Source organism: Coregonus clupeaformis, chromosome 16 (assembly GCF_020615455.1).
Source record: "Coregonus clupeaformis isolate EN_2021a chromosome 16, ASM2061545v1, whole genome shotgun sequence".
NCBI classification, from domain to species: domain Eukaryota; kingdom Metazoa; phylum Chordata; class Actinopteri; order Salmoniformes; family Salmonidae; genus Coregonus; species Coregonus clupeaformis.
This window is the reverse complement of record NC_059207.1, coordinates 48,003,168-48,029,945: the sequence shown is the minus strand read 5'-3', so window position 1 is coordinate 48,029,945 and position 26,778 is coordinate 48,003,168.

The window sequence follows — 26,778 nt, the reverse complement described above, 5'->3', positions numbered from 1 at the left end:
CACATTTCAGCACATATTTTTTTGTATTTATTTTCTGTAAAAACACTCATCCCACTGTAAGCAGACTACAGTACGTAGCCTTTTGCTCACAGAGAGGGGAAAGAGGGGTGGGCTATCAGCTGATCATAGCGAATGTAAATTATGTAAATCACCTTGTTAGCTAGCTAAATGTAAACTATGCTGTTGAAACAATTTAGCTACTCTTTACCTGTGATTGGAGTTTGTTCTGCTTCTAACATCTGCCTTGTAGGCCTACTAACAAACAGATTAATTAAACCCTTCCCTGTCCCTGACCGTTAAAGACCACATGCAACTCAAAAAGCAGCCACTGCTCATACTACCACACGACGCAGTGCGCGCTCACGTGGGGGCAGTGGAGCAGGGAGGGATATATTTTCATATATGTAATGGGCAACAGAGATACAAATGTATTCATTATAAAACCCCACCAATCTGAAAGGGCACGTTTCTCATAGGAAGGCAAACGGGCAGTTGCTCAGGCACTCCTAGACCCTATCTGTGCACATGCCTGCGGCACGCATGCACACACACAATGGAGCTCATTGTCCCCCAGAGGTTTGCATTGATCCGGTCAATCACTTAATTGACTGCCTTATCAATGCATGTTTCCACCTTGATTGATTCAGCCACACACACAAACATACACACAAACACTCTCACACATACACACGCATGCAGGCACACACACACACACTCTTCACAGGCTGACAGCTGTCTTTGAAAGAAGTGACAGAGAGATGGAGAGGGAGAGAAGAAAAAGAAGGAAGGACAGACAGACAGACAGACAGACAGATCGATCGATAGATCGATCGATCGATCAAAACAAGCTCACTTCAGTCCTCATTCACTGACCCAAACACAAATACACAAGCTCAAACCAAACACGCTGCTGAAACTCCACACATTTTTCCTGTCCATTTCTGACCAGACAAGGGCTGAGAGGGAGGGAGGGAGGGAGAAAGAGAGTAGGCGATGAGATGAGGGAAGGGAGGAAAGAGAGGGAGAGGGGGATGAGGGGCTGATGGAGACATTCTGGGCTGTCAGGCTGGTGTCAGGTGCCCTGACAGGTGACCAAATGATTGACAGTCTCATGGAGACAGGGTATGGGCCGGGCTTGTTCCCGTGGTGACATGAATCTGTGACTGATGACACAGCAGAGTATTTCAGGGGAGACGGTCAGCAGACCAACCAATTGATATTTACTATCTATAGACACAGACATACACACACATACACACCTGCACAAGCAAATACACATGCGCAAGCATGTAAAAACACACACAACCATTCATCTGTTCTTGCTATGCACCTGGGGCCCAATTCAGACAAAGGACATTTACGCCTTTCTTACGCACGCCTCTCCTACGCAGTTCTCAGTGTCACGCCCTGGCTCTGGGGACACTGTTATGTTGAGCCAGGGTGTGTAGATCTATGTATTATATTTCTGTGTTGGCCAGAGTGGTTCCCAATCAGAGGCAACGAGTGTCAGCTGTGGCTGGTTGTCTCTGATTGGGAGCCATACTTATAGAGGCTGTTTTCCCACATTAGTTGTGGGATCTTGTTTCTAGTTGGTTTGTGTTAGACCGTGTACTGTCACGTTATCGTTTGTTTATTTTGTCGTATAATCGCTAAATAAAGAGTATGTTTGCCTGCAACGCTGCGCCTTGGTCCTCATCTGTTCCCGACGATCGTGACAGAAGATCCCACCAAGACAGGACCAAGCAGCGTGAAGAGGAGAGAGGATGGACCTGGGATCAGTGGAGTAGGAGTCTCGACTGGGCCCAGCCAAGTGAAGAGCAGAGAGGCTGGTCTATGGAGCAATGGATTAAGAGTCTCGACTGGGCCAAGCCAAGGGAAGAGCAGAGTGGTTGGACTTTGGAGCAGTGGGGTGAGAGTCTGGCGAGAACTAGGGAGGCCTGGTCCACGGGGAGGAGAGACACCCAGAAATTTTTTAGGGGGGGGGCTCACGACGTGGACGTCGGGGCAGCAGGAGGCCGCGATAGAGCGGTCCAGCGGGTTGACAGAGGAGGCCGCCAGGTTACGGGGGCCACTGGTGTTAAAGGGGAAGGAAAGTGTGGAGGCACGGCGAGAGGTACTGGGGTGTGTTACCAGTCCGGTCCGGCCTGTTCCTGATCCCTGCATAGGGCCAGTGGTGTGTGTCCCCAGTACGGTCCTGCCTGTCCCTGTTCCTCGCATCGAGCCTGTGGTGCGTGTCGTCAGCCCGGCCCGGCCTGTTCCTGCTCCCCGCACCAAGCCTATGGTGCACGTCGCCAGCCCGGCCCGGCCTGTTCCTGCTCCCCGCACCAAGCCTATGGTGCGCTCCTGCTCCCCGCACCAAGCCAATGGTGCGCGTCGCCAGCCCGGTCCGGCCCTTTCCTGCTCCCCGCACCAGGCCAATGGTGCGCGTCGCCAGCCCGGCCCGTCCTGTTCCTGCTCCCCGCACCAGGCCAATGGTGCGCGTCGCCAGCCCGGCCCGTTCTGTTCCTGCTCTCCGCACCAGGTCAATGGTGCGCGTCGCCAGTCCGGTCCGGCCCTTTCCTGCTCCCCGCACCAAGCCAATGGTGCGCGTCGCCAGCCCGGTCCGGCCCTTTCCTGCTCCCCGCACCAAGCCAATGGTGCGCGTCGCCAGCCCGGTCCGGCCCGCTCCTGCTCCCCGCACCAAGCCAATGGGGCGCGTCGCCAGCCCGGTCCGGCCCGCTCCTGCTCCCCACACCAAGCCAGTGGTGTGCGTCGTCAGTCCGGCACGGCCCGTGCCTGTTCCTCACACCAAGCCAGTGGTGTGTGCGTCGTCAGTCCGGCACGTCCCGTGCCTGTTCCACCGGTGCCTGGTCCGGCACCGATCAGATGCTTCACGCCGGAGCTAGAGCAATCCGCTCCACCAGTGTGCAGTCCAGCTCCGGCCAGCGGGGTCGGACCGGACCAGGGGTACTTTGGGGGGTTGGAGAGGGAGCGGGGATCAGGCCCGGAGCCGGATCCGCCGCCTAGGCGGAGTGCCCACCCGGTCCCTCCCCTGTGGTATTTGGTTGACGCGGTCGGAGTCCGCGCCTTTAGGGGGGGGTACTGTCACGCCCTGGCTCTGGGGACACTGTTATGTTGAGCCAGGGTGTGTAGATCTATGTATTATATTTCTGTGTTGGCCAGAGTGGTTCCCAATCAGAGGCAACGAGTGTCAGCTGTGGCTGGTTGTCTCTGATTGGGAGCCATACTTATAGAGGCTGTTTTCCCACATTAGTTGTGGGATCTTGTTTCTAGTTGGTTTGTGTTAGACCGTGTACTGTCACGTTATCGTTTGTTTATTTTGTCGTATAATCGCTAAATAAAGAGTATGTTTGCCTGCAACGCTGCGCCTTGGTCCTCATCTGTTCCCGACGATCGTGACACTCAGTAGTTGGTATTCAGACTTACCACCAGGTGTGGTTCCCTTGCGCATGCTGAATAAATGTAATTCAACTGCTGAAAACCCTCCCACTTGCTGGCCAACAGATTTTCTTGTGGAGTTTTCATTCAATAGGGTTTTCAGTACATTTATCTAACGCCATCCCTTTAAATTTGGTGTAACTTGAATTTGTATTTTCTGGTCAGACTCAAATATAGAGAACGGTTCAGAATATTAGGGATCAATAAAAAAAAGCCATGTAGGCCTAAATACACACATATTCGTCTCCTTTTCAACACCAATTGGTAGACCAAAAAATACTCTGATCTTGTATATTATTTAGGCTTATGAATAATGATTTTTCTTTTTACGTTTGGACCGATCCTGACTTAGGAATTTATGCCTTTCCTACTCATGTCTTTCCTACGCACTTCTCAGTATTTGGTATTCAGACTTACCTTATTCGGAAGCATAATGCACTCTGCAGGTGTGGTTACCTTGCGGGCAGTGGCGTGTATTCATGGATGCCAAGGGAAGCCAGGCTTCCCAATTGTTTTTACCAATAAAAAAAAGTTTTTATTTCATTTTCCTTCAATTCGCAAGAGGCTGAATGTATCTCACAGGAGAAAGAATCCGAGCGATCAAAATAGCGTCCCTCTGTCTCTCTACGTGTAGGCCATCTATCTGATGCTATCTGGTCCAAACGAGTATGACACTGTTGACGCCCGTAGCATTGACGGCAAGGGAAGCCAGCGAGCATCTGGCCTCCCTTGATAAAAAATGTGCCAATCAGCGTTGAGCTAAACTGAGCGAGCTCAACTGTGAATGGTCCTGGCACACCAAAAAAGAGTGTCAAGAGAAGCCAGCTTGAATTTTGGCATCACTCCTATCAAATCCCATTGAGAGCATATGTCACTGACAGAAAAACTTGAATTGTTGTGCTGTTGTCCTCTGGTAAAATTGTCCCTTTCCTAAATTAGCCATGGATGGAGACAGGGATTTGGATCTGTGGTTTTACTAAATTATTCGTGGTGATTATAACGGCGATTCTGATCCAACCATTAATTCATACATTGTTGTGCCCCTGGCCTGAGAGGATGGAAGTTCAATATGTAGCTAGATATAGAAGGCTAATATTAACTAGATAACATTGCCCATGAATGGAAGTTACGCTAGCGAGCAAGCATTTTAGCCAGGTAGCCTAGGACAACAAAAAATTTAAGCGTGTACAGTATGATAGAGTGATAGATCGTTTCATCAACATGACAGAGGAGGATGGCATTGGCGTTTCTCTACAAGTAGGGTGAGTCAACATGTTTTTCACAAACGTGCACGCACACGCACACAGAAATCAGTCCATGGACAGCCACATCATATTTAGCTTGCGTTGATTGGACTAAATTGTTTTTGGTATCTTTTAGTTGTCACTGTATTACACTAAGCAGATGTGATTTGCTGATGTTGAAATGTTGAAGTTGAAATGGTGCTGAAATAGTGGAGGCAGCTCCTGTTTTCTTTGCGACTTGCGGTAACTCTCTGTGGTTCTAAATCACTAGCTGTTTAGTGGTCCAAATATGTCGGAAACATTAACTTGCTTAACCATGCTGTAGGTCATGTAACTGCCTGTTACTGTACATGCAATATGCTTGTGGACATCACTGGACAGAGGTTGCTATCCAGTTTTGTGATAAAACAAAGGTTTGGTTGAATTTATTCTGCCACTGTGTCTTCTTATTGTCTCTGCCTTTAGGCCTATATATCACGGTCACAAGGCATATGAATTAACAGGTTATAGAGCAAACAACGCAATTATCACAACACATAGGTTGTAATTCTAGACGATTCTGTGCTTCCAACTTTGTGGCAACAATTTGGGGAAGGCCCTTTCCTGTTTCAGAATGATAATGCCCCTGTGCACAAAGCGAGGTCCATACAGAAATGGTTTGTTGAGATCGGTGTGGAAGAACTTGACTGGCCTGCACAGAGCCCTGACCTCAACTCCGTCGAACACCTTTGGGATGAATTGGAACGCAGACTGCGAGCCAGGCCTAATCGCCCAACATCAGTGCCCGACCTCACTAATGCTCTTGTGGCTGAATGGAAGCAAGTCCCCGCAGCAATGTTCCAAAATCTAGTGGAAGGCCTTCCCAGAAGAGTGGAGGCTGTTATAACAGCAAAGGGGGAACCAACTCCATATTAATGGCCATGATTTTGGAATTAGATATTCGACGAGCAGGTGTCCACATACTTTTGGTCATGTAGTGGATGTATATATAAAATATGAATATCATACAGTGGACACCTAAGCCTTTGCATGCAATGCCCTGATACATTTAGTGCTCAAATCTCTGACAGCTGAACCGTGAAGTGGACCATTATTGTTTTAGGAAAGTAGCGTAACCCCCCCCAAAAAAAAATAGGGTATAAAGTTTTGCATATACTACACATCGAAACACAAGGAATAGTGTTTTTGTCATTTGTTATAGGCTGTTTTTAAGGACACACAAATGTGGTTCATTTGGCCAACATCCCTTGTTTATTGATGGCGCTGGCTGCACCAGGTTGCATCTAAATGCATATGGATGTCCATTACATTTTTCAAATGTCCGGTAAATTAAAATCTTCCCTATCATGTTGTCCGGCGCCAAATTTTCCTAAAGGAAACTCTGAAATGGCATATTGTTTTTATGAAGATTTGACAATATTCACATGAAAAGCTGTCGCCAATTGGATGGAAACCTAGCTATAGACACCCTAAAGACTCTGGCAAGTGTGCTAGTCCAGTGTCACTTAGATTATGCCTGCACATCATGGTTCACCAACAGCCCCAAACATCTAAAGAATAAGCTACCAGCCAAACAAGCTTGTAAGAATTGTACTTAAACTCCCCTCTCATGCTCGTCTGGAAGGTGAGCATTTTTTCATCTCGATCTCTGTAATGTGTCTGTATCTATGTAATTGTATATGTAGTTATGTAAAAGAATAGGGACCACAATGGAAATAATTGATTGTGCAATCCCGGTCACTTTCAAAAATCTTTGCGTATATACACTACCGGTCAAAGGTTTTAGAACACCTACTCATTCAAGGATTTTTCTTTATTTTTGTTATTTCCTACATTGTAGATTAATAGTGAAGACATCAAACCTATGAAATAACACATATGGAATCATGTAGTAACCAAAAAAGGGTTAAACAAATCAAAATATATTTTATATTTGAGATTCTTCAAATAGCCACCCTTTGCCTTGATGAAAGCTTTGCACACTCTTGGCATTCTCTCAACCAGCTTCACCTGGAATGCTTTTCCAACAGTCTTGAAGGAGTTCCCACATTTGCTGAGCACTTGTTGGCTACTTTTCCTTCACTCTGACTCATCTGACTCATCTTCACTCTGAATCCTTTTCCGACTCATCCCAAATCATCTCAATTGGGTTGAGGTTGGGGGATTGTGGAGGCCAGGTCTTCTGATGCAGCACTCCCTCACTCTTCTTGGACATATAGCTCTTACACAGCCTGGAGGTGTGTTGGGTCATTGTCCTGTTGAAAAACAAATGATAGTCCCACTAAGCCCAAACCAGAAGGGATGGCGTATTGCTGCAGAATGCTGTGGTAGCCATGCTGGTTAAGTGTGCCTTGAATTCTAAATAAATCACATACAGTGTCACCAGCAAAGCACCCCCCACACCATAACACCTCCTCCTCCACACTTTTTAATGTTTAGGGGTGTGTGTGTGTGTGTGTGTGTGTGTAAAGAGGATTGATTCCTCCTGTCAGGTCAGTGACCTGCTCCCTCCTCAGAGCCTGAAACACAGTCACAGTCACGCTCACTCAGCACTGTGGGTCTGTCCCAAAGGCTATGGCTGAGGCTGTGGCACCCTATCCCCAATCCTATACAGTGCACTGAGCGAAAGAGAGATGGAGAAGGAAAGAGAGAGGGGGGGAGGAGAGAAAGAGAGCGAGAGGGAGCAAGAGAGAGCAAGAGAAAGAGAGAGAGAGAGAGAGGGGGGGTGGGGGGGAGTCATAAGGAGGTGAGAGAAGAACAGGCTTATTCAGTGCTCTCACACAGAGGGCTCAACATACACATCCAACGAAGTAAGGAACAACTGCTAATGGAGCACTCACTTCCCAGAAACACACACACACACTCTCACACACACATACAGTTCTACAAGCATTAAATCCCATACAGTAGGCCTACCTTTAATGTTCACTGTACACTCACACAAGAACACCCACAATCCCTCACAAATCACACACACACATAAAACACACTCCATTCCTTAATTTCCATCCCTCTCCCTCCCTCTCATCTATCTCTCCTCCTTCCTCACCCTGTCAAAGACCGTGAAGATGTGGGAGGAGGGAGGGAGGAGAAGAGAGAGAGAACGAAGAGAAGAAATAAACACTAGAGCCGTTTACACGTTCAAGAGTTTCCTTGAGCCTGAAAATCTCTCTCCCTCTCCCTCCCCTCTCTCGCGCTCTCTCTCTCTCCCTCCCTCTCTCTCTCTTTCTCTCCTTCCTCCCTCCTCCCTCCCCCCACTCTCCTCTACCCCCCCTTCTCTCTCTCTCCCCCCGCTCTCTCTCCCCCCATCCCTTTCTTCCTCTGCCAGTGACCCCCTCACCTCGCGGTGCATTAATAGTCTACCGGTAATAAATCAAGGCTGACACCCAGCCTGGCTCGGCCCGCCGCTCGCAGCCTTGATTAAAATCGTTTGTTTAAATCCGCATATTTTCTACTCCTGCCATAACTTTGTGACATGCCTGACACAGAGAGCTGTGAAGTCGCTTCATGGGTAATTGCTCCGGAGTTGGATGCGTCTGCACTTTTCCTTCTCTTCTTTGTTTCATTGGGTTTCTTCTTGGGATAGTGTATAAGCAGTGTTTTGAGGGAATGCATCGATTGGATCCTTTGTTTTAGATCACATGTGGGACTGTGTTATTACTCCCTCAGACACTATGTGCTTATTGTACTTATACTGGTATCAGTTGTGGTATCAGAGCTGGTACTTGTAAAACAGTTGTGGACAGTTATCACCACCACCACAACATACAGTACCTTCAGAAAGTACCCCATGATGACAAAGTGAATTTTTTGGGGGGGAAATGTTTGTAAATCTGTTGAAAATGAAATAAAGAAATATATCATTTAGATAATTATTCACACCCCTGAGTCAATACTTTGTAGAGTGGTACTCAGTAATGTGTTGTATTGGATTTCCCCCAAAAAATAACACTTTGTATTTAGGACAAAAAGTGAATTGCTTTACCACATTTTTTGCAGGATTACTTTACAGGGAATACAGGAGGGGACTAAGCACGTACACCTGAGGAGCCCCCGTGTTGAGGGACAGCATGGCGGATGTGTTGTTGCCTACCCTCACCACCTGGGGGTGGCCCGTCAGGAAGTCCAGGATCCAGTTGCAGAGGAAGGTGTTCAGTCCCAGGGTCCTTAGCTTAGTGATGAGCTTTGAGGGCACTATTGTATTGAACGCTGAGCTGTAGTCAATGAAGAGCATTCTCACATAGGTGCTCCTCTTGTCCAGCTGGAAAAGGGCAGTGCAATACGGGTTGCGTCATCTGTGGATCTGTTGGGGCTTGGGCTGTGGAAGTCACAACATTTTGTCAGCCGGTGATTGTCAAGCAAATAACTGCCTGTCTCATGGTAATTGACCGTTAATTAACATAAACACATTTAGATACTCCTGGCTTCCACACATAGCCTACAAGCCACTGATGCAGACCTTTGGAACATCTACATTTTAACAAGTCTAATAAATCCATGTAATATAGCCAACACCTTCACAATAAATCCATTATTTATTTTAGACAGGTCTAAAGAAGCATGATATGAAGAAAATGTAATCTATTTCAGAAGAACAGAATAGCATACTCTGAGTTGTCCTTATGTTAGGTCCAGATGTGGCTATGGCAAATGGCTGTGGGCTACACTAGTTCATTTAGCAGACAAGATTTGCTTAGAATTCCTTGGCATTATTTTATATTATTTTATAGTATGAAGAATACAATTGAACAAAGCTGAATAAAATATAAATATGTTCTCCAAAAGATTTAAGGGAGTGCGGACATGCGGCTATTATGTATTGAGCGGTTAACAAAGAAATAGGTACTCCTATATGCTTAATTTAGAGTTATTAATGTAACTTTAGTTGTTCGATCAACGTTGGGCTATATGTTTAGATTTTTTATACATTGTAAGGCTGCATGATGCGACTCTAATGATGATTTGAAAAAAGTTGCTTGAAAGGCATGAGCTCTGCTTTGTTTTATGCGCAGGCTGTACACACTTCATCAGTCTCTCATTCACAATTTGACAAGCACATGATAATGCCTCGAATTTCACAACGGCATCCCATTGTGGTCGTAATGCACCCTAAAAAAATCCATGCCTTTTGCGGCCAGTGGCCGTTGTGGCCTTGGCCCGGAGTGCTGCGTTGTGCCCTTCTCCCTGAGTGCCGCGCGCTCCGAAGCGCCTCTCACTCAAATGGCTCTCCATCACGTGATCGGGTCCTTCTCACAGGCTACAAGTGAAGACAGACACATCGGGGATGCAATTGCACGAGTCCTTATCCAATTCCGAGGTGCATACTGAAGATATTGGAAGAACTGTCCACATTTACTTTTCATCAGCCAACGAGATGAATAGGCCTAACGAACAGAAAAAGCACTAGCCTATGTCAATCTGCTTTCCCCGATAGTACAAAAGTCGACCTATTCTATTCTGTGCGAGAAATAAATATTCCAAACATAGTCTGAGACAGTTCCAAATTAATACAACCACTAGCATCCCCCAAAAAATGTTTAGTGGCTGACGCAACAGATCAGAACGTTTAGTTTAAAATGTTGATAAACTATTAGGCTATTTCTTCACATTGTAAGCGCAGCAATGCGCACATGGCAGTAGGCTATAAGCGCAAATGTTTCATTAGCGGGAAAACACCATGATCAAAAGTGACCACAATTGCGATTATATATTATAAAGGTGCATTTTTATGGTGAAAATTATCTTCCCCAAACTTGAAACATAAGTGCTGCTTATGTGTGCCAGTTAGGCTCTAAACCCGTTGTAAAGCGGATTAATGTGCTTAATTTTAAGAAGTTATTTGGCCACTTTAGTTGTGATACAAATCTTATCAAAACATATAGGCCTATGGGCTAGGCTACATGAGGTGTGTGACTATGATTCAAAAAAGTTGTAAAAAGAAAAGTGATAATATATCATTCACAAGTGATAGGCTAATATTGTCACCCATCAGACTATTCTTGATTTAATGTTGTCTTTACATATACTAAATAATATATGTGTGAAATTTGTTTTGATTTAGAATGGACCATTATCATGCACCTGTCTCGAAAAAGGGGCAGTGGAAAAAAATTCATGTAATCTATGCACTTAAATAGCGAATGAAGGATGCTTTTCCCGTGGTTCATTTTCATGCCAGCCAGATAGGCTATACTGCTGTTGTAAAGATAAACAATGTGCTTAATATTAGGAAAGTATACAGTGCCTTGCAAAAGTATTCATCCCCATTGGTGTTTTTCCTATTTTGTTGCATTACAACCTGTAATTTAAATGGATTTTGGGGGGGGATTTCATGTAATGGACATACCAAATTGGTGAAGTGAAATGAAATAAATAACGGAAAAGTGGTGCGTGCATATGTATTCACCCCCTTTGCTACGAAGCCCCTAAATAAGATCTGGTGCAACCAATTACCTTCAGAAGTCACTTAATTAGTTAAATAAAGTCCACCTGTGTGCATTCTAAGTGTCACATGATCTCTCACATGATCTCAGTATACACCTGTTCTGAAGGCTCCAGAGTCTGCAACACCACTAAGCAAGGGGCACCACCAGGCAAGCGGCACCATGAAGACCAAGGGGCTCTCCAAACAGGTCAGGGACAAAGTTGTGGAGAAGTACAGATCAGGGTTGGGTTATAAAAAATATCAGAAACTTTGAACATCCCACGGAGCACCATTAAATCCATTATTTAAAAATGGAAAGAATATAGCACCACAAAAAACCTGCCAAGAGAGGGCCGCCCACTAAAACTCACGGACCAGGCAAGGAGGGCATTAATCAGAGAGGCAACAAAGAGACCAAAGATAACCCTGAAGGAGCTGCAAAGCTCCACAGCGGAGATTGGAGTATCTGTCCATAGGACCACTTTAAGCCGTACACTCCACAGAGCTGGGTTTCATGGAAGAGTGGCCAAAAAAAAGCTATCGCTTAAAGAAAAAAATAAACAATGACCCTAAGCGTACTGCTAAAGCGACACTTGAGTGGTTTAAGGGGAAACATTTAAATGTCTTGGAATGGCCTAGTCAAAGCCCAGACCTCAATCCAATTGAGAATCTGTGATATGACTTAAAGATTGCTGTACACCAGCGGAACCCATCCAACTTGAAGGAGCTGGAGCAGTTTTGCCTTGAAGAATGTGCAAAAATCCCAGTGGCTAGATATGCCAAGCTTATGATTGTAGGTAGGTAGGTATTGTAGTTAGGTATTGTAGGTAGTTCATCTAGGTAGTTATTGTAGGTTATTGTAGGTAATTATTCTAGGTAAGTATTGTATTCAGCTGAGCCCGGTGAAGCACGAGGCTAGCTAACTCACTACCTGGACCAATAAAGCTAGCTAGCTAGCGGGTAGCTACTGGTAACTATTAGCAACTGTGGATAGCTGTTTCCAATGTTATTTCATGCTTAAGAGTACCTGTAATTATGCCAGCTAGCTACCTACCATTCAGCGGTTTTTCTAACCTCATTATCTGAAGCGTTAACGTTAGGTAGTTAGTAGCTACTGTACTCGAAATGTAGCTAGCTTGTTGCTACCTGGATAGCTAACAAAACAATAGCTGGAACGACCTAGCTTTAATATTTGGAGACGCTTTCTCTCCGTTGGGACAGACACAAACTGGCTGAATCGATTCAGTGGCTAGCTTTGCACTTAACTGGCTAACAGTAGCTACTAAGGGTAAGTTATAACCTACATTTATTTTTGTTTTGTTTTTACATACTGGTAACCAGAGTCGTTCAAGGGAATTCGGGACATAGGTGACTAGTTAACGTTAGCTTGGCTCTCTGTGTGTTCGTGCTGTGGGAGGAGGGGTTGGTTCGTTGGCAGAGCGCAATGGCTAGCTAGTATGCTAACTATTCTAGCTAACTAACTGGCTGAATAAGTTGACAACGTATTCACTCAAATTGTCAAAACTAACCCAAAACTTTACACAATGTTAGACACGGACACGAATGATCTGCTTGGCGTGTTAACACACTGGTGGTTTGTTGTAACCGAGTATTGGTGCTAAACCGTGTTATTGGAGGCTGGCATGCTAGTTGGCTTTGGCGTCATAGGATTCGGTGCCCTGGACGGTTTTCACTGAAGAATACTGTACCAAGTTAGCTAGCTGAATAAACTAAGTTAGAGTCTATTCCTAGAAAACATTGAACCGCTGTTGTTTACAACAATTATAAAGTGGAAGTTGGGAGAGTTATATTTGAGTGTTTCAGTGAAACGTAAGTGAGGGAGGCCCCGCTCTCTTGCTTTCCCAGATGTTTAGTTCATTTCATTCTGATCTCCTTTGCATTATTGTAACCTTTTTCTGTAGCCTGTCAATTATGTGTCTGTCTATCCCTGTTCTCTCCTCTCTGTACAGGCCATACAAATGCTTCACACCACGTGGCTGTTGCCACGTGCAGTTCCAGGTCTCTGGCAGCCTCTGGAACTGCCGTTCTGCGGCCAACAAGGCAGAGTTCATCTCAGCCTATGCTACCCTCCAGTCCCTCGACTTCTTGGCGCTGACGGAAACATGGATTACCACAGAAAACACTGCTACTCCTACTGCTCTTTCCTCGCCTGACCATGTGTTCTCGCATACCCCGAGAGCATCTGGTCAGCGCGGCGGTGGCACATGAATCCTCATCTCTCCCAAGTGGACATTCTCTCTTTTTCCCCTGACCCATCTATCTATCTCCTCATTTGAATTCCATGCTGTCACAGTCACTAACCCATTCAAGCTTAACATCCTTGTCATTTATCGCCCTCCAGGTTCCCTTGGAGAGTTCATCAATGAGCTTGACGCCTTGATAAGTTCCTTTCCTGAGGATGGCTCACCCCTCACAGTTCTGGGTGACTTTAACCTCCCTATGTCTGCCTTTGACTAATTTCTCTCTGCCTCCTTCTTTCCACTCCTTTCCTCTTTTGACCTCACCCTCTCACCGTCCCCCCCTACTCACAAGGCAGGCAATACGCTTGACCTCATCTTTACTAGATGCTGTTCTTCTACTAATCTCACTGCAACTCCCCTCCAAGTCTCCGACCACTACTTTGTATCCTTTTCTCTCTCGCTCTCCTCCAACACTACTCACTCTGCCCCTACTCAGATGGTAATGTGCCGTCGCAACCTTCACTCTCTCTCTCCCGCTACTCTCTCCTCTTCCATCCTATCATCTCTTCCCTCTGCTAAATCCTTCTCCCTCCGATCTCCTGATTCTGCCTCCTCAACCCTCCTCTCCTCCCTTTCTGCATCTTTTGACTCTCTATGTCCCCTATCCTCCCGGCCGGCTCGGTCCTCCCCTCCATGGAGGAAAACTAGACTCCCTGCGGACCTGTCATCTTTTCACTCCCTCCTCTCTACATTCTCTTCCTCTGTTTCCGCTGCTAAAGCCACTTTCTACCACTCTAAATTTCAAACCTCTGCCTCTAACCCTAGGAAGCTCTTTGCCACCTTCTCCTCCCTGCTGAATCCTCCTTCTCATCCCCTCCTCTCTTCTCCAGACCATTTCCGGAGACCTTCTCCCTTACCTCACCTCGCTCATCAACTCATCCTTGACCGCTGGCCATGTCCCTTCCGTCTTCAAGAGAGCGAGAGTTGCACCCCTCCTAAAAAAAACAGTATCCCTATTATTTTCTCTCCAAAACTTTTGAGCGTGCCGTCTCTAGCCAACTCTCCTGCTATCTCTCTCAGAATGACCTTCTTGATCCAAACCAGTCAGGTTTCAAGACTGGTCATTCAACTGAGACTGCTCTTCTCTGTGTCACGGAGGCTCTCCGCACTGCTGAAGCTAACTCTCTCTCCTCTGCTCTTATCCTTCTAGACCTATCCGCTGCCTTTGATACTGGCAGACATATCAGTGTGGATGTCGGATCACCACCTCAAGCTGAACCTCAGCAAGACGGAGCTGCTCTTCCTCCCGGGGAAGGACTGCCCGCTCCATGATCTCGCCATCATGGTTGACAACTCCATTGTGTCCTCCTCCCAGAGTGCAAAGAACCTTGGTGTGACCCTGGACAACACCCTGTCTTTCTCCGCTAACATCAAAGCGGTGACCCGATCCTGCAGGTTCATGCTCTACAACATTCGCAGAGTACGACCCTACCTTACACAGAAAGCGGCACAGGTCCTAATCCAGGCACTTGTCATCTCCCGTTTGGATTACTGCAACTCGCTGTTGGCTGGGCTCCCTGCCTGTGCCATTAAACCCCTACAATTTATCCAGAACGCTGCAGCCCGTCTGGTGTTCGACCTTCCCAAGTTCTCTCATGTCACCCCGCTCCTCCGCACACTCCACTGGCTTCCAGTTGAGGCTCGCATCTACTACAAGACCATGTTGCTTGCCTACGGAGCTGTGAGGGGAACGTCACCTCCTTACCTTCAGGCTCTGATCAGACCCTACACCCAAACGAGGGCTCTACGTTCATCCACCTCTGGCCTGCTAGCTCCCCTACCTCTACGGAAGCACAGTTCCCGCTCAGCCCAGTCAAAACTATTTGCTGCTCTGGCACCCCAATGGTGGAACAAGCTCCCCCACGACGCCAGGACAGCGGAGTCACTGACCACCTTCCGGAGACACTTGAAACCCTACCTCTTTAAGGAATACCTGGAATAGTATAAAGTAATCCTTCTACTCCCCCACCCCCCCCATAAAAAAAAAAAAAAAAAAAAAGTGGTTGTCCCACTGGCTATCATAAGTTGAATGCACCAATTTGTAAGTCGGTCTGGATAAGAGCGTCTGCTAAATGATGTAAATGTTATAGAGACATACCCCAGTAGACTTGAAGCTGTAATTGCAAGGTGGCTCTACAAAGTATTGACTTTGGGGGGTGAATAGTTATGCACGCTCTGGCTGGGCCTCTCAAGGACATTCAGAGACTTTCATTCAGTCCCGAAGCCACTCCTGCGTTGTCTTGGCTGTGTGCTTAGGGTCGTTGTCCTGTTGGAAGGGTGGGAGCACTCTGGAGCAGGTTTTCATCAAGGATCTCTCTGTACTTTGCTCCGTTCATCTTTCCCTCGATCCTGACTAGTCTCCCAGTCCCTGCCACTGAAAAACATAATGCTTCACCGTAGGGATGGTGCCCGGTTTCCTCCAGAAGTGATGCTTGGCAATCAGGCCAAAGAGTTCAATCTTGGTTTCATCAGATCAAAGATTCTTGTTTCTCATGGTCTGAGAGTCCTTTAGATACCTTTTGGCAAACTCCAAGCAGGCTGTCATGTGCCTCCGTCTTGCCACTCTACCATAAAGGCCTGATTGGTGGAGTGTTTCAGAGATGGTTGTCCTTCGGGAAGGTTCTCCCATCTCTACAGAGGAACTCTGGAGCTCTGTTAGAGTGACCATCGGGTTCTTGGTCGACCTCCCTGACCAACACCCTTCTCCCCCGATTACTCAGTTTGGCCGGGCGGCCAGCTCTAGGAAGGGTCTTGATAGTTCCAAACTTCTTCCATTTAAGAATGATGTAGGCCACTGTGTTCTTGTGGACCTTCAATGCTGCAGAATTTTTTTTGCACCCTTCCCCAGATCTGTGCCTCGACACAATCCTGTATCGGAGCTCTACAGACAATTCCTTCGACCTCATGGCTTGGTTTTTGCTCTGACATGCACTGTCAACTGTGGGACATTATATAGACAGGTGTGTGCCTTTCCAAATCATGTCCAAGCAATTTAATTTACCACAGGTGGACTCCAATCAAGTTGTAGAAACATCTCAAGGATGATCAATGGAAACAGGATGCACCTGAGCTCAATTTCGAGTCTCATAGCAAAGGGTCTGAAAATGTATGTAAATAAGGTATTTCTGTTTTTTATTTTTAATACATTTGCTAAAATGTCTAAAAAGCTGTCTTCGCTTTGTCATGATGGGGTATTGTGTGTAGATTGATGAGGAAAAAAAAGAATGTAATCAATTTTAGTATAAGGCTGTAACGTAACAAAATATGGAAAAAGTTTGAATACTTTCCGAATGCACTGTATGCCTTCGTCGGCGCCCAACAAACAATGGCACTGGGCTCAAACACATGAGGCTCAGAGTGCTGCTTAGACCACATGGCAGTTTACAATTCTCTAGCAAGCAGGGAGAGTACTTGATGATACTTAATGGAAACAGTGCATTATTTTGTATAATTTTAAGCCTTCCCCAAACCATAGCCCTAACCTTAAGCACTCTGAATTAGTGGCTGTTGCGGTGACCGTATTACCGCCACACCGGCGGTCACGAGTCATGAAGGCAGTCAAATTTCACGTGACCATTTAGTCACTGTAATTAGGCTTCTCCAAGGTCTGATGCTGCAGATGGTCATTAGTAGCCTACCAAACTTGCCAACTGCCTGGTACTCAGCACTATTGTCCCTCTAATCACTCTGACATCAATGCAAATGTGATCGAAAATCTAATCAAACACTTCATGACAGCCCATGAGCTCATTTTGCTCAACATTTCTATAAGCTATGCAATTGCGCAAGAAAACAGAGTGATGGCCTCTATTAGAAAGGGGAGGATCCCATCAGCTTTCTATAGACTAGGCCTACTACAGTGGCTTGCGAAAGTATTCACCCCCCTTGGCATTTTTCCTATTTTGTTGCCTTACAACCTGGAATTAATATTGATTTTTGGGGGGGTTTGTATCATTTGATTTACACAACATGCCTACCACTTTGAAGATTCAAAATATTTTTATTGTGAAACAAACAAGAAATAAGACAAAAAAACTGAAAACTTGAGCGTGCATAACTATCCCCCCCAAAGTCAATACTTTGTAGAGACACCTTTTGCAGCAATTACAGCTTCAAGTCTCTTGGGGTATGTCTCTATAAGCTTGGCACATCTAGCCACTGGTATTTTTGCATTCTTCAAGGCAAAACTGCTCCAGCTCCTTCAAGTTGGATGGGTTCCGCTGGTGTACAGCAATCTTTAAGTCATACCACAGATTCTCAATTGGATTGAGGTCTGGGCTTTGACTAGGCCATTCCAATACATTTAAATGTTTCCCCTTAAACCACTCGAGTGTCGCTTTAGCAGTATGCTTAGGGTCATTGTTTATTTTTTTCTTTAAGCAATGGCTTTTTTCTGGCCACTCTTCCGTAAAGCCCAGCTCTGTGGAGTGTACGGCTTAAAATGGTCCTATGGACAGACACTCCAATCTCCGCTGTGGAGCTTTGCAGCTCCTTCAGGGTTATCTTTGGTCTCTTTGTTGCCTCTCTGATTAATGCCCTCCTTGCCTGGTCCGTGAGTTTTGGATGAAATCCAAATAAAAATCCATTTAAATTACAGTTTGTAATGCAACAAAATAGGAAAAACGCCAAGGGGGAAGGAATACTTTTGCAAGGCACTGTAACTCAATTCGCCTTTGCACTCCTTCTAAACAATGCAATTTAAAAAAACTTTTGCAAAGGGTAAAGTCTACAAAACTTAGTCCACTCTGTTCATAACAGATTCTAGTTTTGGGAACAGAAAACTTTAGTGAGATCAAATGTTTAATCGATGAGAAAATTTGTAGAATGTCGGCCAAACTCCATCTCGTTCCATCTTCTCCCATTGCCGGCCAGTGGGCTTCCTCTCACTACCATATTTGGTAGTGATTGGAAACGCCAAGCGGATGCTTCACATTTATTCAACCGGTGAAATATATGTCTCGTTATTCTATCTGTGATCGGACCATTTCCGTATTGAGCGCGTCACTGGTACTTCGTGTTTGAGTTTTTGCTTGTAAGCAGGAATGAGGAGGATAGAGTTCTGATCAGATTTGCCAAATGGAGGGCGAGGGAGAGCTTTGTATGCATTTCTGTGTGTGACTCTCGAGTCAGTAAAAATGAATAATTTGCGAACTGCACATCACTACTCCCTATTTTGACAGGCATTCTGAATGCAAGTTGTGGGTGATGTAAAATTGCTAGATTCCCACAGAGATTGGATATCACATTGCAAGCCACCGTAATGTGACACATTAAGAAATATGCAACAAAGACTTTACACCCTTATAACTCAAAGGAAGTAAACCAACAGAAACGATGTTCTCTGACAGGGTTGATTGTTAATTCAAAACAACACAGATAAGTGTAAAATGGCAAGAGAGTTGATTAAAAACGACACTGACAACAGTAAAATGGCAATTGGAGTTAATTTTAATCAAATCTCTAACCAGGATTCCATCCAGCCATTTCATGCAGATGAATTACCTAACACATGAAAAAAGTCACAACCGGGCTGATGGAAACAGGAAATGCCAGTACAATTCTATAAATGCCGAAGGCAATTTGTTTGTTCGACATGGTGGTATCTTTTTGTGTCTGTAAAATTTATTGTGCGAGAAATGGCGGTGGAAACGCCTTTATACGCAAATATTGATATAATGACCATCATATCGAAGTAAACTTGGAGTCACGCGATTATATGTTGTGTGGTCCTCCCACTACAACTCGGGAAAGCATGCCGTTTTATACGGCTATAGATTAAATAAATATTGATGAACTTCACAGGGTGGTGAATGTGCAAGGGTCGAGGGTCTTATTCTGGTGACATGCTTGGCTGCTGTTTGACAAATAAAAATAATATTGCTCTTATCCATAATAATCTCATAATGTAGACTAGCCTACCCACACTGTATCTGCGAGCTATTGGCTAGAGCGCACGTGCCAAGACCAGAGTGGGCACATTTGCTATTTAACGCAACAGAGTTGATAATGCGATGGAAACCCATTTAACTTGTATTTTTCATTTGGTACATGGGAATTTAACCGTAAAAGTGCTACATGATCACGCACAGCCTTTTATCCGCAATAAGTCCATTTGATGGAAACATAGAGCATCTCTGGTGGGAAAATGCGCATATTGTTTTATGCAGCTTTTTGAATATTCACATGAAAATCTGTCCCAAATTGGATGGAAGCCTAGCTTCTGAGAGTTAGATGTTTACTCCATTTAGTGTCGTTTTAACTCCCAATTTTTTTTTACACCATGACAAGAGTAGTTTTAACTCAAAATGGAGGGTGGGACCATATAAACCCAAAAAATTGTATTGAATTTGACTCCATAGGAGTAATTTTACTGTGCAGTACACCCCAGCACATCCAGCACACCCCAGCCCAGCACACCCCAGCCCAGCACACCCCAGCCCAGGCCCCATCAGGCTCTCTCTCGTCAGGCCTGGCCAATGGAAAGCAGATGGCTGTCCTCTGACGGCTGCTACGGTCCAGGAGAGGAAACTTTTCATTCACCATCATCCATCATCGCACAAGGGGGAGAGTGGGAGGAAAGAGAGAGTAATGCCTGACACTGGGCGTCTGGGTTTCTCACAGGAAAACGCCCTCGAATGGCACATTCATGGCTCCCACTCACACACACACGCACGCACGCACGCACACACAGGCGTGCATGCACGTGTGCCATGCACACACGCGCACACACACCAAACACACAACCAACACACACATATGGGGGAAAATATTATTGCTCACGCTCATGCCTTTCATTAGTGGTATTATTCTTTTCAGCACTCAGTATGCAGTGAAAGGCCTTTCTATTCCCGCTCCTGTGGGAGAGACATGTTGTTGTTTCCCAACCTCCTCTGTCTCTCCTCATCTCTCCTTTCTCGATCTTTCTTTTCTCCCTCCCTCTCTCTCTTTCTTTTTGAGTCTGTGGTGTCTCTGCTGGTAAGGCTAGCTTCTCATTAGCCCTCTGCATCATTCCATTCTCTCTCACCACTAGATATAAAGGGAGACAGAGAAGGAGAGTGTGGGGAAGAGAAGGAGATGAGAGAGAAAAGGAGAGAGAGAGAGAGAGCGAGGGGGGGGGGGAGATAGAGGAAGAGAGAGAGAGGGAGAGAGAGAGAAGGAGAGAGGGAGGGCTGGTGAGAAACCTAGTGAGTAATGTACCTGACAGCTGAGGATCATTAATCACTGTCACACTTGAAAGGGAGGGAGGAGAGGAGGAGGAGAGGGCTGATGCCTGACGGGGAACACACACACACACACACACACACACACACACACACACACACACACACACACACACACACACACACACACACACACACACACACACACACACACACACACACACAGGAGGTCTGACCCCAGTAGGTCGACAGGCCTTCCTGCCCGGTGTTGGGGTGGGCCTGCTCCCTGCTCTGCTCCCTCATGGCCCCTCATGTCTCTGTGCTGCTGACACTAATGGGGGCTTTGAGGGGTTGACTTCACACTCTGGGCCCACTGCACAGCAGGACAGGCATTCATGACACGTCAACCTGCTGCATGCCCACACTGGAACAAAGAGCAGGAATATTACACTCACACACCAACATTGACACACACACACATGCATGCATGGAGCGTGCACACACATACACACACACACACACACACACACACACACACACACACACACACACACACACACACACACACACACACACACACACACACACATAAAAATACACTAACTTTGCTCTCTCCCTCTCTCTCTCTTTCTCTTTCTCTTTCTCTTTCTCTTTCTCTTTCTCTTTCTCTTTCTCTTTCTCTTTCTGACATTCTTCCACTCATGTCCTCTTTGTTCCTCCTACAGGCTGTAACTGATCCCGAGCCTGTTGTCATCCCTATTTCTCTTCCTCCCACTCTCTCCTGCTCCTTTCTTCCATCTCTTCCTCCCACTCTCTCCTGCTCCTTTCTTCCATCTCTTCCTCCCACTCTCTCCTGCTCCTTTCTTCCATCTCTTCCTCCCACTCTGTCCTGCTCCTTTCTTCCATCTCTTCCTCCCACTCTCTCCTGCTCCTTTCTTCCATCTCTTCCTCCCACTCTCCCTCTCTCGTTCCGAGTTTCCCCCCAGGACCACAGCAGGCCAGTAGAATGTCATTCTGTCTGATGTGACAGACAGCTCTGCTATGTCCTGGTGTCATCTCATCTCTCTCCTCTCTCTCTCTTACCCCTGTATGTCTGTCTGTATGTCTGTCTGTCAGTCTGCCTGGTCTGGCCCCCTCCCTGCACAGGAATCCAGGCCCACTCACTCCTACACTCCCCATTGGTCTACCACAATACAATAGACTGTGGGTTAGCGTGTGTGTGTGTGTGTGTGTGTGCATGCATGCGTGCGTGCGACAGAGAATCAGTTGACTCTGATAGAGAGGCTGAAGGAGAGAGAGGGGAAGGAGGCTGAAACCTTTAGATTGGGGTTACTGATCTGCCCTGGTCAAAACTAGTGCACTACATAGGGAATAGTGTGCCTTTAGGGATGCACACTAGGAAACTGTAGGAGGCACTGCCGTGTTTGGCTTATGTATGTTTAACAGAGAGTGTGATTTGGGGTGGAGTTAAGTTAATATAATATACTGTATAGTCCTATTAAAGCAGAAAGAATTACAGGCGATGGAGCCAAGCAACAGAAGTCACACTCAGTCTGACTAACTGGGTGGTAGAGCTGATTCAACATGAAACCGACCCAGTGAATTATCATCCATCACCATTATGGCCAACATAAATCATCATGTCCATTTCCCTCCTCTCTCTCTCTACCCACAGCCTAATAAAGATAGCTTTCCATGGGCTCCTGGCAAGGCACGGTGGCTGTCTGTCTGTCAGACACCAGGGAAGCCGGAAAGACTGTGTGGAATGGGAGGGAGGGAGGGAGGGAGGGAGGGAGGGAGGGAGGGAGGGAGAGAGAGAGAGAGGGAGGGAGGGAGGGAGGGAGGGAGGGAGGGAGGGAGGGAGGGAGGGAGGGAGGGAAAGAATGAGTGAATAAGAGAGAGAGAAAGAGAAAGGGAGGGAGAGACAAAGGGCGAGTGAGAGAGGCCCAGAGAGATGTGGTGTGGGTGGTCTGGGGGTGGTCTGTGGTCAGAGCACGCACACGCACCACACATGCTGTGGTGATCTCACAATGCGCACACACGCACGTACACACACACACACTCACACTATTCAATTACAACACGGTAGACCGCATTACTGCTATTATTATCACAATGATATATTTCTAACCTCCGTTTACAGCTGTACAAATTGCAGAGAGCGGTAACGTATCTCAGACGTTAGCACTTTTCCTCAAATCATCTTTTGTGGTTTTTGGGTCAGGGGGTGGTATAACGACACTTCTCTGTGTGCCCGAGCCTCTTAGAATAACTGTGTCATGGAAAATGTAAGTTGGGATAATGTTAATGAGTTTGGTTTTAAATAGTGTTTATATAGACTTCTACTCGCCACAAATGTGTCACACCCACCTGACAACAGCCATGTTGTGCTCTGAGGGCTCAGGCTGAGTCGACCACACAGCTACAGAGGAGAGGGGGCCGTTATTTAGTTATAACTGAGGCTGTGTCTCAAATGGCAACCTATTCCCTATAAAGTGCACTTTATAGGGGATACGGTGCCATTCTCTGGTCAAAAGTAATGCACTATATAGGGAATAGGTTGCCGTTTGAGACACATTCCCAGTTATCACTAAATGGATTACAGAGGTGTAGTGAACTCTAACATAATACCTCTGCTAAATACTGCCCAATTTACACACTTGCCCCCCTTCCCCAAAGCACGTGTAAATATTGGACTATAAATTGTGCTTCCTGTATTATACTTATGCTAAAATGTTTATTCTATTCTACTGAGGTATTTACTTGTATGTTCGTATTCTTATCTTTTATTATTTCTTATTGTTGTTGCATTGTCGAGAAGGAACCTGCAAGCAAGCATATCCCGTACATATATATGACTAATAAAACTTGAAACTTGAAACTTCCCAGCTAACAATTCTTGAGGGTGAGAACATTTTTGTAATGTTACTTGTAATGTTCCCCTAATATTTGAGTGTCCAGTTTTCCGTTAGTTAGGGAAACATTCTATCTATGTTAGCAAAAACCTTCTGAGAACCTTTTTAGCATGTTTTGGTGTTAAAGTTAGGAGAAACAGAACTTAAATACAACGTGCTTTCAATGTTCTACGAATATACAACACTAATGTTCTAGACACGTTTTATGGGACGATGCAAGAACATTCAATTGTCCAGTTTTCTGAGGTTTAGGAGAATATTCCATCAACGTTCCATCAAACAGACACAGAACATGGTTGCCATGTTCTCAGAATATACCATTTTAATGTTCAAGACACGTTTCATGGGACGTTGCTGGGGGAAGTAGGGATGCTGAGGCTGCTGCAGCACTCCCTGATAAATCAGAATAACAAAAACATTTGTGCACTAGGCCATTATTACAGCTGTACGAGCTGAGAAAAATGGTCATCAGCAAAGCAGAGAAAAATAATCCACAGCCCCCCGATAGAGATGTGTAATGATAATTTTTGCGGGACACAAATGTTTTTGCAACGTTCCCATGAAATGTGTCTAGAATATGAATATCTTATGTTCTAAGAACATGCCAGCCATGTTCTGTGTATGTTTGGTGGGACGTTGATGCAATATTCTCCTAACCCTCAGAAAATTGGACACAAATGTTCTTGCAGCGTTCTAATGAAAAATGTGTAGAACATTTAAATCTATGTTCTGAAAACATGGCAATCATGTTCTGTGCATGTTTGGTGGGATGTTGATGGAATATTCCCCTAACCCACAAAAAAATGGAAACATGAATGTTCTTGCAATGTTCCCATGAAACGTGTCTAGAACATAAATATCTTAAGTTCTGAGAACATGGTAACCACATTCTAGGTAAGATCTACTTGCACATCACTGGATCATTCCTATGAAAACGTTAGTTAAAAACCTAATGAAACTTTTAAAGGGAACATTCTCTAAAGTTGTGGGAACGTTTGTTGTTAGCTGGGTTGAAACTCTACTGTTTACTTATAGGCCTATAGGCTTTAAGTCAGTGGATATGACTGCACTTACACATCCAGAGATTCACAAACATACACAAACCAATACACCCACACATATAAAAGTAAATACTCAAACACACACATACACATTTCCCTATACACCATTGGGCAATTACAGGTCTTATCTAAGAGTGAGCATAATGAGGTTACACAGTGAGCAAATTCTATCATGTCAGCGTAATGAGATTTGGGGGCTGTGCCTTGCATCCTGAGGTCGCCGACAGACATACTCACACCGCCTTATCTGCTCCACCCCGCTCCCTCCGTCCGACACAGCTGACATTCATGGAAATTGCCTTCCTTGCGCCGGCAGGACGTTTGTCGGGTTGGCTGAGGCGGTGCCCCTCTCTCTCTCCCCCCTCTCCTCCCCCTCTCCCCCGTTCCTCCCCCCCTCTATATGTTCCTCTCCATGACAGCCCTCCTTGATTTATGACTCCAATTCCCCGACACAGACACAGACGTGGGCCGCACTCCCCAACTGAATATATGTATTTTTTTTTCTCCCCTCCCTCTCCTCTCGCCATCTCCTCGTCTACACACCACTTTTTTCATGCTTTCTCTCCCTCCCTCTCTTTCTCTCTTTGTACCTACCTCTCTCTCCCTCTCTCTCTCTTCTTCTCTCCCTCTCCCACTCCCTCTCTCGTGTGCTGGTGTGGTGATTGATTATCCTAGCAGGACTGTCTGGTGTATTTTTGATCCCTTTGAAATGTAATCTCTCAGAGAAGCGCGAGGAGTGGCTCACACGCCATGCACGCGCACACAGACACACATACACACACACAGCCATGTAGGGAGAATGTGGGGGGGAGTGTGTGTGTGCCTGTGTGTACATCTATGTGTGTGTTTGTGTGCGTGTGTAGCAGGTTTTAATGGTGTGTTGAAGTAGTGATTTGCCATCCTGTTTCATGGCCTGTGTTTCCTGCACACAAACAACTTTTTATTGCACACAAACAACAAAGACATTCAGACCATCATTCCTAAATGAAATGGTGTGTGTGTGATGTGAGTGGGTGTGTGCACGACAAATACCAACATTTGAATGCTAATTATCACAAATGTAGTACTCTTACTATTTTCTTGACAGGCAACTCAGAAAAAATGTATATCTCCAAAGACTTCTCAAGTCTTAAGTGAAGGTTGAATAAGAGATGAATAAACTGTCATTGTGGGAGGAGAGATTCTTGGCCCTGGAGCCTAAAGTAGTCAAAGAGGAGATGACAAGGCAGAAAGATGAGGTGAGAGGATGTGAGAAGTGGATGGAGGGAGAGAAGGGAGGGGGGTGTGATGACCAGAAGAGCGTGATAAGGATGAGTGAGAGGAAATGGGGAGGAGGAGCAGGAGGAGGAAGTGCACCAGGAGCAGCGGATGGAGGTAGGATGAAAACAAGCACAGGCCTCTCTCCTCCCTCCCTCTCACTCCCTCTCCTCTGTGTCTCTCTATCCTGTGTTTGCTGATTTGCTGACACACAACAGACAGCAGTGTGGGTCTTGGCTCTTGTTGTTGTCTCACTGGGCTTTTGTCTCCGTCTGATGATAAATTACAGGCCCTCAGCAAACTGGGCTGGGAGACCTGCAGCTCTCACAATACTCCTCATTTATGGGGCTGTGTGTGTGTGTGTGTGTGCACACGAGCGCATGCGTTCACGTGCATGCCTGTGTGTGTGTGATACTCATTGTTCAGAGCTGTATCGGTGGCAGAGGCTGGCACTTGTCCTATCCCCTAGCTCATTGATCATAGCCAGACACTCATCCATAATTGACAGGCTGGGACATTTCTCTCTACAGGGGACTAGCTGGGATTACAAGGAAACACAGCCAGCGCCTGTCGCTGTACACCACTATTACACACTGCTGCTGCATCAATACTCAAGCCTTAGGAACACACACACATACACACACACTCACACACACACACACACACACACACACACACTCACAGTATTCTCCAATAGCCTATCACTTACTGACACTAATGAGATGGCTCTCAGAGAAACGGGTTAGTCCGAATGAGAGGCAGATGGTTCTACAGTATATGAAAGACAGGGATAGTTTGATGAGAGACAGAGGAATGGTTGTGGGGAGAGAGAGAGACCAGGCAGGGTGGAGGGATACAGTCATTGCAGCAGTGCTGACAGGGGTGTTAGAACTACTTTCCTTCCAGGCCAGAGTGAGGTCTTTATTCTTAGTCTGACAGCATGTTCCTCTCACCATGGAAAATAGACTGCATTATTTTGTGTTCTTTTCAGTAAGAAAGACTTACACATTTCACCAGG